Genomic DNA, 13,424 nt, shown 5'->3' with positions numbered 1-13,424 from the left:
CCAGAAACACCCACGTAAATCCACTCATAACAGTTCAAATCCAGGAAGATGTCTCCCATCACCTCTTCCTTCTTCGTTCTCCTCCCCCATCTTGGGGTCAGGGGTAGATGCCTGGAGGGGCAGAAGCCATGGTTATTGATCTATTAAAGGAGGAGGCTGAATCCAAGGACTAAGAAGACATTAAGGCTAGCTTCAAACAGCCAACATGAAATGAAGCCCACTTGAACAAGAGGATGGGAGAATATTTAATTGCAATTATTCCAGGGTTCTATACTAACACATTTTTGTTGCTGAAACAAGTTGAGTGAAGAGTAGAGGACACTCTGTGTGTGTGTGTGTGTGTGTGTGTGTGTGTGTGTGTGTGTGTGTTATGTGCATGTGTGTGTATGTGTGGTGTATGTGTGTGTGGTGTGTGTCTGTGTGTGCATGTGTGTGTATGTGTGGTGTGTGTGTGTGTTTGTGTGTATGTGTGTGGTGTGTGTGTGTGCGCATGTAAGTGTGTCTTTATGTGCATGTGGGTGTGTATGTGTGTCTGGTGTGTGTGCATGTGTGTGTCTCTATGTGTATGTGTTCGTGTGGTGGGTATATGTGTCTATGTGTGTATCTATGTGTGTGTCTATGTGTGTATGTGTGTGCATATGTGTGTCTGAGTGTGTGTGTATGTGTGTGTGGTATATGCATGTGTGTGCACATAACATAAAAATAGGTCAACAAAATGATTATAAAATATAGCACAGTTATTCATGTCAGGCTGGTTGACTCATTGTTCCCTACATGCTCAGTGTCTCAGTGTGCGGATTCCTGTCCCAGAAACTTTACTCATTCTCTCCTACCTGCCCAGAAGGCCCTGTGAGTCTCGTAAACAACCTCAAAGACAACCCACTCCAAAGGCCCAGCGGCGGCTTCACCCTCCCACACAGGCCCTCCTGGACCACACCAGGCACCACACCAAGTGATGGTGGCCAGAGACGCCCCTTTCTAGTCCTTTCCAATGACATCTGAGCAGAGCTGAATTCCCAGAACAGTACGGCTGTGAGCATTAAGTATGTTTTAAAATGGGAAAAGTCTTATAGCTCAGATTGGCATCCTAATCTAAGGGAATAAAAACAAACAAACAAACAAACAAACAAAATCCATGATGCCTTGGTGTAAAATCCGGGATGAGGTATTCATTCAATGCCTTCCTTCCCGACTACACCTAGGTTTTGAAAAGAAAGTTGCATCATTTAAAAAGACAAAAGGGGGGAAAGGGACAACAGAGGAAAGAGATCAGCGAAGTTCTGGAATATGGGAGAAATTGAGGAAGACTCAACACGGCAGAGAGAGAAACCTTAAGCTATCACAGCATAGGAAGGGACAGAGACATGAATTGTGGGAAAGTGACCATAATGCATTACAGCCATGTGTAAATGATTACATGCATGTAAAATAAACCAAACAAAATTGGCAGAGAGTAGAAGGTCTCTGTAGGAAGAGCAGATAAGATACACTCTCATCAGGGCTAACGGGAAGCCAAATGGAATCTCAAAATTTAGAGCCTGAGAAAGAGCAGGACGCAAGCGACTGGTGAGTTATCTGGGAGACCTCTCTGAAGAGCTTTTAAATTATGTGCATTCATGACTTCGAACACGTGTATACCATAGAGATGCACACCATACATATGCAAAAACAAGACAGGCAGGAAAAGGTAGATGACAGATAGAAGGGAACATAGAAAGATCCATTCTATAGATAAATGGTTAGATGGACGAATGGATGATGAGGACATGGGGGTGATGAAAAACAGACACACAGATGGATAAGAATTAGATAGATACATAATGGATAGATAGAGGATAGATAGATAGACTTACTGTTTTTCTAAACTTTATGAGAGGACAAGTTTACAGAGATTCGGAAGCGAGCACACTTTGAACTTGGCATTTTGATCTTTCCTCGGACTAGCAGTGTGTGCTGTGATACTCTCTGTGACACTGGGTAGCAGCAGCAAGCGACAATCTCAGTCGGTCACATAGACCTGAGGGGGGACAACTGATGCTCTACTGGGCCAAGTTGATAATCAATGGCATTGTGTAGGTTAGGTGTTTATTATTTTTATAAGTGTGTATGAGAGAGATTTATGCCATGTGGGGTGCCATGGAGGCCGGAAGAGGGCGCCAGATCTTCTGTAGCTGGAGTTAGAGGCGGCTGTGAGCCACTTGATGTGGATGCTGGAAACTGAATTCAAGTTCTGTTGGAACAGCGGCAAGTGTTCTTAACCAACGTCGCAGCTTTCCAGTCCCAAGTTGGGTGTTTAAATGCAGCTTTTCAGCCTACACCAGGGCTACTAGAACATATTGCTAACCTGAGTTAAGGAACCTGATAGATAGATAGATGATAGATAGATAGATGATAGATAGACAGATAGATAGATAGATGATAGATAGATAGATAGATAGATAGACAGACAGACAGATGATAGATAGATGATAGATAGATAGATGATAGATAGATAGATAGATAGATAGATAGATAGATAGATAGATAGATGATAGATGATAGATAGATGATAGATAGACAGATGATAGATAGATAGATAGATAGACAGACAGACAGATAGATAGACAGACAGATGATAGATAGATAGATAGAGAGATAGATAGATAGACAGACAGATGATAGATAGATAGATAGATAGACAGACAGACAGACAGATAGATAGACAGACAGATGATAGATAGATAGATGATAGATAGACAGATGATAGATAGATAGATAGACAGACAGACAGATGATAGATAGATAGACAGATGATAGATAGATAGATAGACAGACAGATGATAGATAGATAGATAGATAGATAGATAGATAGATAGATAGATAGATGATAGACAGACAGTGGCTAAATAGATGATAGATAAATAAACAGATAGGTATAGAGGTATATAGATAAATAATAAATTAGATACATGATGGATAAATGGATGACTAGATAGATAATTGATAGACAGATAGACAGATAGTGGATAAATAGATGATAGATAAATAAATAGGTAGGTATATAGGTAGATAAATAATAAATTAGATAGATGATGGACAAATGGATGATAAGATAGATAGATAGATAATTGATAGATAGATGCAAGCAAGTATACACATACACACACACACACACACACACAGATGATAGGTGGGTAACCTGATACGTTAAAGGCTAAAAGTTCCTTGGCTCTAAATCAACACCGAACCATAACTCCTGTTATCAGAGGCATTTAAAGGTTTTCACGTCCGAGAATTACCTCATTCATCTTCAATCTTCCCGCTAACCTCTGGGATTCTGCAAGTAGCCGTGAGAGTTCGGATGGAAAGTCCTGGGGCCTCCTGACCTGCATGCCAGGGGTAGGGTGAGGGCAGATAGAGTTGTGCGAATCACCATTCGCAGGCAGTGAGGGTTGCTGGGAAGGGAGGAAGAGAAGAGAGTGGGAACAAGGAAGGGATCAGCTTTGCTCTGCCTCCTGCCTCCTCTGAGGGGACCGGGGTGGCCTGTGTCCTGTTTAGCTTGAACGGTCAATGTCACACAGCCTAGGGTCATCTGAGAAGGGAGTCTCAACTGAAGGATTGCCGGAATCAGACCAGCCTGCGAGCGTGTCTGTGGGAGTGTCTCGACTGTTAGTTGAAACCAGAGTTTCTCTGGCGGTGTCTTAAATGTAAACAACACATAATGCACTCCAAAAGCAAGGACCTTGTTCTTCAGAAGTGGCAGTTGGAAACTCCGGCTGCCTGATACGCTTTCAGAACAAACAGGTTTGGAGGAAGCATAGGGGCCTCAGCACCTAAGTAATAATACAAAGGGCCCTCCATTGCTTGATCAGTGAGGCCGCCTCCCCAGTCCCAGAATAATCTTAAACTGCATACATTCCAACTGAGAGCAGTCACTCAGTGACTTCGAGCGTAATTCTGAACTAGCAAAATGAAATCCAGAGGGAAGATAACGTCTCGGCAGATGTGCACCAACCGCCCCATAATCTGTCTTTGCTGAATTTTGTTTTGTTGTATTTCCACTGCTTCGGGCTGTGAGAAGCTTAGGATGTTCTACCAAAGATAAAAATCTGAAAACCAAGTGGAAACTCTTAAGTCCCTGGGTGTTTGCTCAGATTTCAAGTCAATCTTGCAAAACACCCGCAGGTGACAGCCACCCTCAGAAACTGGAAACTGCTCAAGTTTCTTCTAAAACTGTAGTCTTTCTCTACAGCTCACTCTCTTCCCACTCCTCAGACTAGAAAAAAACACCACTGACAGGCCTTATGTTTTAAGGTACGGTAGCGACCTCTAGTGGACTTATCGTACAGTAGCGACCTCTAGCGTCCGCCAAGAAAGGATTGAATGCTGTTCAAAGTCTTCCAGACATACGTTTCCTACAGAGAAAAAAAAAAAGACTTAAGCACAGATTATTTAGTTTAAAGGTCAAAAAAGTAACAAATGACTATGGAAATAGCTCATCTGGTAACTGCTTTCCTTGCGAGCACAAAATCCTATGTTAAAAAGAAGGGGGGGGGGGTTGGGGATTTAGCTCAGTGGTAGAGCGCTTGCCTAGGAAGCGCAAGGCCCTGGGTTCGCTCCCCAGCTCAAAAAAAAAAAAAAAAAAAAAAAAAGAAGGGGTTGGGTGGAGAGATATGGTTTGGCTGAGAGCCCTGGCCCCTTTTCCAAATGACCCAGGTTTGGTTCCTAGCACCCACGTGGCAGCTCACAACTGTCTGCAACACTAGCTTCACGGGATCACGGTCCCTCGTCTGTACTCTAAGAGCACACAGCACACAGCGGTTCACAGACACATGCACATACATAAAAAACAGCTGGGTGTGGTAGAGTGCACACACAATCCCAGCAGAGATAGATGGATCTCCCCAGCTCAATGGCCAACCAGCCTAGACTATCTGACAGTTCAAGCTAGTGAGAGACCCTGCCTCGAAGAATTAAAGATAGATAGGACCTATGGAATAATACCAGACATTGCGCTCCATGTGTGCACAAGCGTGTGCACACGCACAGAGAGAGAGAGAGAGAGAGAGAGAGAGAGAGAGAGAGAGAGAGGAGAACCAAAGGGGATTTGAGGGAAGCCAGAAGCACATGGTATCGGCAGAGTGAAAACCAGATTATTCGTGAGTGAGGACAGACATTTTTCTGAGTGATGGAGACAAAAGCCAGCCTGGACTTTGCCAACGAGTGAACAAGGACATGGGAGGATCAAGGTTGACTGGACTGAAGCTTTGAGATGCTTCAAGTGTCAGGCCAGCAAGTCAATAAATATTCCAAGGATGAGGAGATTGCTCAGGTGGTAAAGTCCTTGCCACACAGCATAAGGACCTCAGTTCAATCACCAGCATTCACATGTTTTTAAAACCCCGGGCAGGGAGGTACACATCTATAATCCCAGAACTGGGGAAGTGAAGACCCGAGGATCCCGAGGGCTCGCTGGGTAGCCGTCTAGCTGACTAAGTGAGCTCCAGGTTCACTGGGATGCTGTGACTCAAAGTGATAGAAAGAGAAACACCCAACACTGATTTCTGAAGCATGCATGTGTGTCATACATACATACATACATACATACACACACACATACACTCATACACACATATACACATATACATACAGACACATATACAAATACACTCATACACATATATACATACACATATATACACATACAAACATACACACATATATACACATACATATACACATACACTTATAAACATATATACAGACACACACATACACATACACATATACCCACACATATACACATACACTTATAAACATATATACAGACACACACATACACATACACATATACCCACACATATACACATACACACATACATATACACACATATATACATACAGTCATACACACATATACACACAAACATATATACATACATATACACATACACTCATATATACATATACACATACACACATATATACACACATATACATACACTCATATACACATACACACATACATATACACACATATATACATACACTCATACACACATACACACACAAACATATATACATACATGTACACATACACTCATATATACATACACACATACATATACACATACACACATATATACACACATTTACATACACTCATATACACATACACACATATACACATACACTCATATATACATTCACACATACATACATATACACATGCACACATACATACACACACATATACACACACAGATACATACACTTATATACACATACACACACATACACACATATATACACACAGATATATACACTTATATACACATACACACACATACACACATATATACACACACAGATACATACACTTATATACACATACACACATATATACACACACAGATACATACACACGCAGATACATACACTTATATACACATACACACACACACATGCAAAGCTTGGGGCCCTCTTTGTTTGATAGTCATTTACTCGCTCTGCTCATATGCGCATTTTTCAGCTCCTCGTGGAAGTCTCTCCAAGTCATCTGGCAAATTTCTAATTTGTTTATTTTCATGCCTGGCTAGCCTACAGTAAATAATTATAGTTTTGCAGCCATCCCCGCGCTAATGGGCGTTCGGGTTGTTTTGCCATTCCTGCCTGCCGCTAACAGTGTGGTAATGAACAGCCTCCTATATATTCACTCTAATTCTGGGAGTCAGGCATTCTGAAGAGGAAGTGCTGGGCTGTCTATGCCGCCTTGTGCTTGCCAGGAACGCACTTTGCAATTCAAACAAAGAGGAGGAAGAGAATGTTCCTGCAAGCCATCCTAGCTTTTCATTTTCACCAGTCTAATGGGCAGGGCATGCTAGCCCAGCGCTGCTGCTAAGGTTTGCATTTCCCAGTAGGCTATTATGCTCCTGAGCTCTGACATTTTCATGTACTCCATGCCCATTTGGATCTGGTTGTCTAGGATGTTTTTCCCATTAATGTCATTTATCCAATTTTCTTCTATTGGCTCACATAATGTGTTCTGTTTTATTTTGTGGGTTTCAGAAGTTTGTGGTTTATATAATAATCATTTGCAAACAGAGCTCAATTTTATACCTCAAATGTCCTTTTATTATTATTATTTAGAATTGTTATCAGTGCTTGGGGTCTGGGCTGGATGTAGGTTATTGGCATCTTATTCAAGAACTAAATAAAAATGCACTCAGATCGAAAAGAAGCAAGAGTATATTATTAAAACAGAGTGACCATGCAGATCAGGGATATGCTGTCACCCAGGCATGGTGGCTCTCACCTTTTATCCCAGCACGTGGGTGGCAGAGGTAGGCACATCTCTGTGAGTTCAAAGCCATTGTGGTCTACACAGTGAATGCCAGAGCAGTCAGGGCTACGTAGTGCAACCCTGTCTCAAAATGGATTAAGAAAGGAAGAAAAGAAAGAAAAAAGGGGGGTTGGGGATTTGGCTCAGTGGTAGAGCGCTAACCTAGCAAGCACAAGGCCCTGGGTTCGGTCCCCAGCTCTGAAAAAAAAAAAGAAAGGAAGAAAAGGAAAAGAAAAGGCAATATGCTATCAAGATCTGAGCCAGCTGGGTGGCTCAGTGGATAACTCTAAAATTGATGGCCTGAATGGGAATACCTGGGATCCACACAATGAAATGAGAGAGCCAACTTCTGAGGTTGTCATCTAACCTCCGCACATAGAGACATTGTCTTAAGTTAGGGTTGTACTGCTGGGAACAGACGCCACGACCAAGGCAATATTTCCTTGGGGCTAGTTTACAGATTCAGAGGTTTGGTCCATTATCATCAAGGTGGGAGCAGGGCAGCATCCAGGCAGGTGTGGTGCAGGAGGAGCTGAGAGTTCTACATCTTCATCTGAAGGCTGCTAGCAGAACACTGGCTTCCAGGCAGCTAGGATGAGGGTCTTAAAGCCCACACCCACAGTGACACACCTACTCCAACAGGGTCACACCTCCTAATAGTGCCACTCCCTGGCCCAATCATATACAAACCATCACATTCCACTCCCTGACCCCATAGGCTTGTTGAAACTCATGAGTCTATGGGGGCTACACCTAAACAAAGAATAATGCAAAATACATTTTGTCCAACTTCAAAAGTTTCCACAGTCTATAGCAGTCTCAACAATGTTACACTTAACTGTAATTCCCAAAGCAAGACAGGAAACCGGCTGGGCAAACTCCAAACTCTGCATCTCCATGGCTGATGTCAAAGCGGTCTTCAGATCTCCAGCTCCTTTTATCTTTGTTGACTGCAACAAACTTCTTTCTCCTGGGATGGTACCACTCTCTCTTAGTAGCTTTCCTCAGCAGATAGCCCACCGCTCTGGCATCTCCAATATCTTAGGGTCTCCAAGGCATCTTCAGTGTTACAGCTTCATATTTCAGTGTCTGGGATCCACACATGATCTTCTGGGCTCCTCCAAAGGGCTGGTGTCACTTCTCCAGCTCTGCCCTCTGTAGCACTCTAAGCTCAGGTTGATCCACTCCACTGCTGCTGCTGTTCTTTTTTTTTTTTTTTTTTTTTTTGGAGCTGGGGACCGAACCCAGGGCCTTGTACTTCCTAGACAAGCGCTCTACCACTGAGCTAAATCCCCAACCCCTGTTGCTGCTGTTCTTGGTGATCATCCCATGGTACTGGCATCTCCAATACACTGGGTTCCTCCACTGTAACTAGGCTTCACCAGTAGCCTCTCTTAGGCTCTCTTCATGGTGCCAAGCCTTTGCATGACCCCTTCAGTCCTGGGTCATCTAGTGCAACTGAGGCTGCACTTTCACCCATAGCCTTCCATGGCCTCTCACAGTGCCAAGCCTCAGCTGTTTTTCATGACGACTTCAAGCCTTCAAAACCAGTACCACCTGAGTGACTCTTACACATTACTGAGTGCAGCTACTGCAGGAGGTACAACCTTGGCTATCTCTGGAACACTGCCTCTTTGTGCTTTCAGAAAACACGTCCCAGAAGATTTCACCTCAGTGATGCTGGTCTCTTCTTAACCACCACTAATTTCTTAGCTCCAGCTGACCAGCATCAATTGACCCAGCAGTCCCTTCTATTCCGGACTCTAAAGCCAGAACCATGTGTCCAAAGCTGCCTGAGTTCTGCAGCTTGCTGGAGCTGGAACTTGCCCCCCTTGTTCTATTACAATATCACCAACTTTCTGTTTTCCAACTCCTTCACTGCCAAAACTTGACTGTCGTGGATCTTGCTCTGTAGGCTGACTTTGAACTCAGAGTTCTGCATGCCTGTCTCCTAAGTGCTAGGATTAAAGGTGTAGTTCACCAAGCCAGGATTTAAGTTTTTCTTCACCTAGAATTTGCTCTGTTCTAGGCTGGCCTTGATCTTCTTGTCTTTGCCTCCTGGGATTAATGGCTTGTACTACTATGCCTGGATCTAAATTTAGCTGGGTAGGATTTTACCCCAAGGTCACCACTCCCTTAATTCAATTTCGTATCCTTGAACACAGGATTCAGCTCCATTTCACTTCCTGGTGACCTTTAATACTCAAACCATACATTTTATATGTTTTCTTTCTCAATGCCCTACCCTTGTTTAAAATGCTCCTCATGAGACTTAACCAGAGAACAAAGTCTATGATGGGCATCTCTGAGACTTTCTTTGTCAGTGCAGTCAATCTGAGTCTCTTTACCTTAGCCTCACGCAGACTCTTCAGACAAGGACCAAAAGTAACTGCATTCTTCACTAAAATACCACAAAAACAGTCTGTAGGCCACATATTGAAATTCTCCACTGAAACCTCTTAGGCCAGGTCCTCACAATTAAAATCAATCCTAGTAACAAAGACTTCCACATTCCTACTAAAATAGTCCATTAAGCCCCATTTAAGGAATTCCATGGCTTTCCAATCCAAAGTCCCAAAATCCACATTCTTTCAAACAAGAACATGGTCAGGCCTATCACAGTAATACCTCAGTCCCTGGTACCAACTTCTGTCTTAGTTAGGGTTTTACTGCTGTGCACAGACACCATGACCAAGACAACTCTTATAAGGACAACATTTCATTGGGGATGGCTTATAGGTCAGATGTTCAGTCCATTATCATCAAGGTGGGAGCATGGCAGCATCTAGGCAGGCATGGTGCAGGAGGAGCTGAGAGTTCTACATCTTCATCTGAAGGCTGTTGGCAGAAGGCTGGCTTCCAGGCAGCTAGGACGAGGGTCTTAAAGCCCACACCTGTGACACACGTACTCCAACTGGGCCACACCTTCTTCTAATAGTGTCACTCCCTGTCCTGAACATATACAAACCATCACAGACATGCAACAGAAATAAATAAATGAATGAATGAATGAATGAATGAATGAATGCATGTATTTTTTAAATTAAAGTTTGATGGCAGGCCACAAGTGAGGTACTCAAAGGCCCAGATTATTGTTTTTGGCTTCTTTTATGGATGGGGTTTCAGAGGAGTTTGGTTCTTAAGGACTTAATTTGGGCTCTATTTTGTTTAATAGTTTTCCAGCTATATAACCATGTATATCCCTCTTTCCATAACACTATATATATATATATATATATATATATATATATATATATATATATATATATATATGCCCACATGCATGAGATGGCAAAAAAAGGGATTCTCTTTCAAAGCCCATGTTGTAGACACAATTTACCTTATTGTTTATGCAACCTAAACCAGTTCAGTCAAGATTGTCCTCCCCCACCAACCTTACAACTAGTCATAACTGAAGTATGAACAAATACTTCAGTTTTGGATCCAATAGGCTGGTAGACATTAAGGGATAGCGGAACATGTTCCATTGTTCAGAGAGGGATGTGCATGCAGCCTGGAAGCTCTACCTTGATGACAGATACACTACTCAGAAAGGGGTGTGTGTGTGCACGGTGGTATTTAGGTAAGTCTCGGTGCATTGTTAGGAAAGGGTGTGTGCACAGCCCAAGACAAGTGGAGTCCCAGGCACTTATATTTCCCAGGCTCGCCTGCCTCAGAAGCAACAGGTTCCCATTTGGACTTATAAAGACTCTATTCTATTTCTTTAATATATCCTTTTAGGATCATACATGCACAGGGGAACTATAAGAAAATACATATTCAATTGTTCATCCAAGGACTGAAAATTCCAACCACGAGGAGGAAACCATTGTGTCTGGTTATATTTTACTGTCGAGTTAATGAAACCTAGAATTGGAGAGTCGCCTAGATCAGACCGGCCTGGGTCATGCCTGTGAGGGACCGTCTTGATTGTTAATAGATGCCAAAGGGCCCCACTCAGTGTGGGCAGCACCATCCCTGGGCAGGTGGCACTGAACTGTCTGAGAAAGTGAGCTGAGTACAGGCCAACCTGGGAGCCAGCCAGCAAGCAGCATCCTCCAGGCTTCCTGCTGTATTTCTTTAGCTGCAAAGTGGGCTCCTTAGTGCATGGTAGCAATGCATGGGATAGCAAAGAGGCCCGCCTTCAAGTTCCATCCTTTGAGCACCTCCCTTGACATCCCTGAAAGACTGTGACCCCGAAGTGTAAGCCAAATAAAACCTTTCCTCGCCCAAGACGCTCTGGATTTTTTTCACAGTGACAGAATGAAACTAGAAGTGACAGCCAGACACATTTTGAAAGCTCTCAACCAAGGAAAGGTATGTACAGGTCCACGTTGGGGTATATCCATGAGCAAGGCTAAAAGTTATTGTAGAAATACCCCCTCCAAATGACTGTCATAGGCAACGGGTTTACTCTTCAAGTAGGTTCTAGCAAACTGGAGCAGAAAACAATTGTCAGCTCATGATACATTTTGGGTATGATATTTGAGCCCCCGTCAAAGTGGAAATGTGCCACATTTCCCTACTGCAAGTGTTTCTTGATCATATTTATGTGGATATTTATCAATTGGCATCTTTATATCCGATAGCCTTTTTGGACTCTTACACTATTTTGTAGATCGTAACCCTTTACAATCAACTTGATCAGTGAGGAGTACATTTCTGTCCCCCAGTGGCAGCCTCGCCAGTTGTACCAATCTCTACACAGACAGCTCTTTCCTGTACACACATATACGTGATGGATTTTTTATTTAAAAATTAGACACGTTGGGGCTAGAGAGATGACTCAGTGGGTTAAAGTGCTTGCAGGGACACAAGCTTGAGTCGCTAGTCCACTTTCGAAAGAAAATCAACACAAGCAAACCCAAAAGCAGGCAAGCCCAGCAGTTACCACAAAATCAGAGCCGGAGACAGGCCAGATCAGGGCCTCCATACACACATACACATGCAGGCATGCACAATACACACACTTGCGTATACACACAATCAGGCACAGCAAGAGATTAAGAGTCACATATTATAAATCTTAGCAACATCAACATCCCATTTCTTTTCTTCCTTTCTAAGAACTTTGACCTTTTTGCTCAACAGAAGCACTTCACAGATTCTCTTTCTCATACCTTTCAGTTAGGGTATGGGGTTAGGGTTAGGGGTTACAGTTGGACCGTAGGGCTGGGGTTAGAGTAGATTAAGTTACCAGCACCCTTACTCCTGACGTTGAGGGTCATTGTTAACCAAGGTAGGGATCTCTGGAACACAGGCATGACAGAAGCACTTTGAGACCACGATGGACGAGCTGATGCCTGAATGACTGATGGGTAGGTGGTGTATGCCCTGCATAAACCAGACAGAAGGGTAACTCTCTGAATGGTGCACAATGTAAAACCTAGGCTTTTTGAGTTCTGGAAATTTTGACCATAAATAGCTGAAACTCTGGAACATGTGAGTATGTGGGGTTACTGCACCCACATACATGTACATTCACACTATGACACTCATACACACTCATCTGCATGCCCACACACAACAAACACACACGCTGCACACTCCACAACCACACACTCATACTTTCACATTCCTGGGCGTGCTCTCTGTGACTCTTTCTGTCTCTGTCTCTCTGTCTCTCTGTCTCTCTGTCTCTCTGTCTCTCTGTCTCTCTGTCTCTGTCTCTGTCTCTCTCTCTCTCTCTCACACACACACACATATAAAAATCTCCTGAAAAACACCATAAATCTGACTAAAATTAAATGCAAAATTTTTGGTGTGTGTGTGTGTGTGTGTGTGTGTGTGTGTGTGTGTGTCTGTCTGTCTGTCTGTCTGTCTGTTGAGGGTGTATATTCATTTGAGTGCTTCTCTCTCTGTGAGGGGACATGGTAGGGTGTGTGTGTAGGTGGTGGTGGTGGTGGTGGTGGTGGTGGTGTGTGTGTGTGTGTGTGTGTGTGTGTGTGTGTGTGTGTGTTGAGGGTGTATGTCCATGCAGGTGCTAGTGTGTGCCTGTGCTTATGGAGACAAGAGGTCTACTTCAGGTGATATTCTCAGGAGCTAATCACCTTGTGTTTTGAGACAGGGGTCACTCATTGGCCTGGAGCTCACTGATTGGCTA

Source organism: Rattus norvegicus, chromosome 17 (assembly GCF_021556685.1).
Source record: "Rattus norvegicus strain SHRSP/BbbUtx chromosome 17, alternate assembly SHRSP_T2T, whole genome shotgun sequence".
NCBI classification, from domain to species: Eukaryota; Metazoa; Chordata; class Mammalia; order Rodentia; family Muridae; genus Rattus; species Rattus norvegicus.
The sequence above is the reverse complement of the archived record's forward strand: the minus strand, read 5'-3'. Positions refer to the sequence as shown.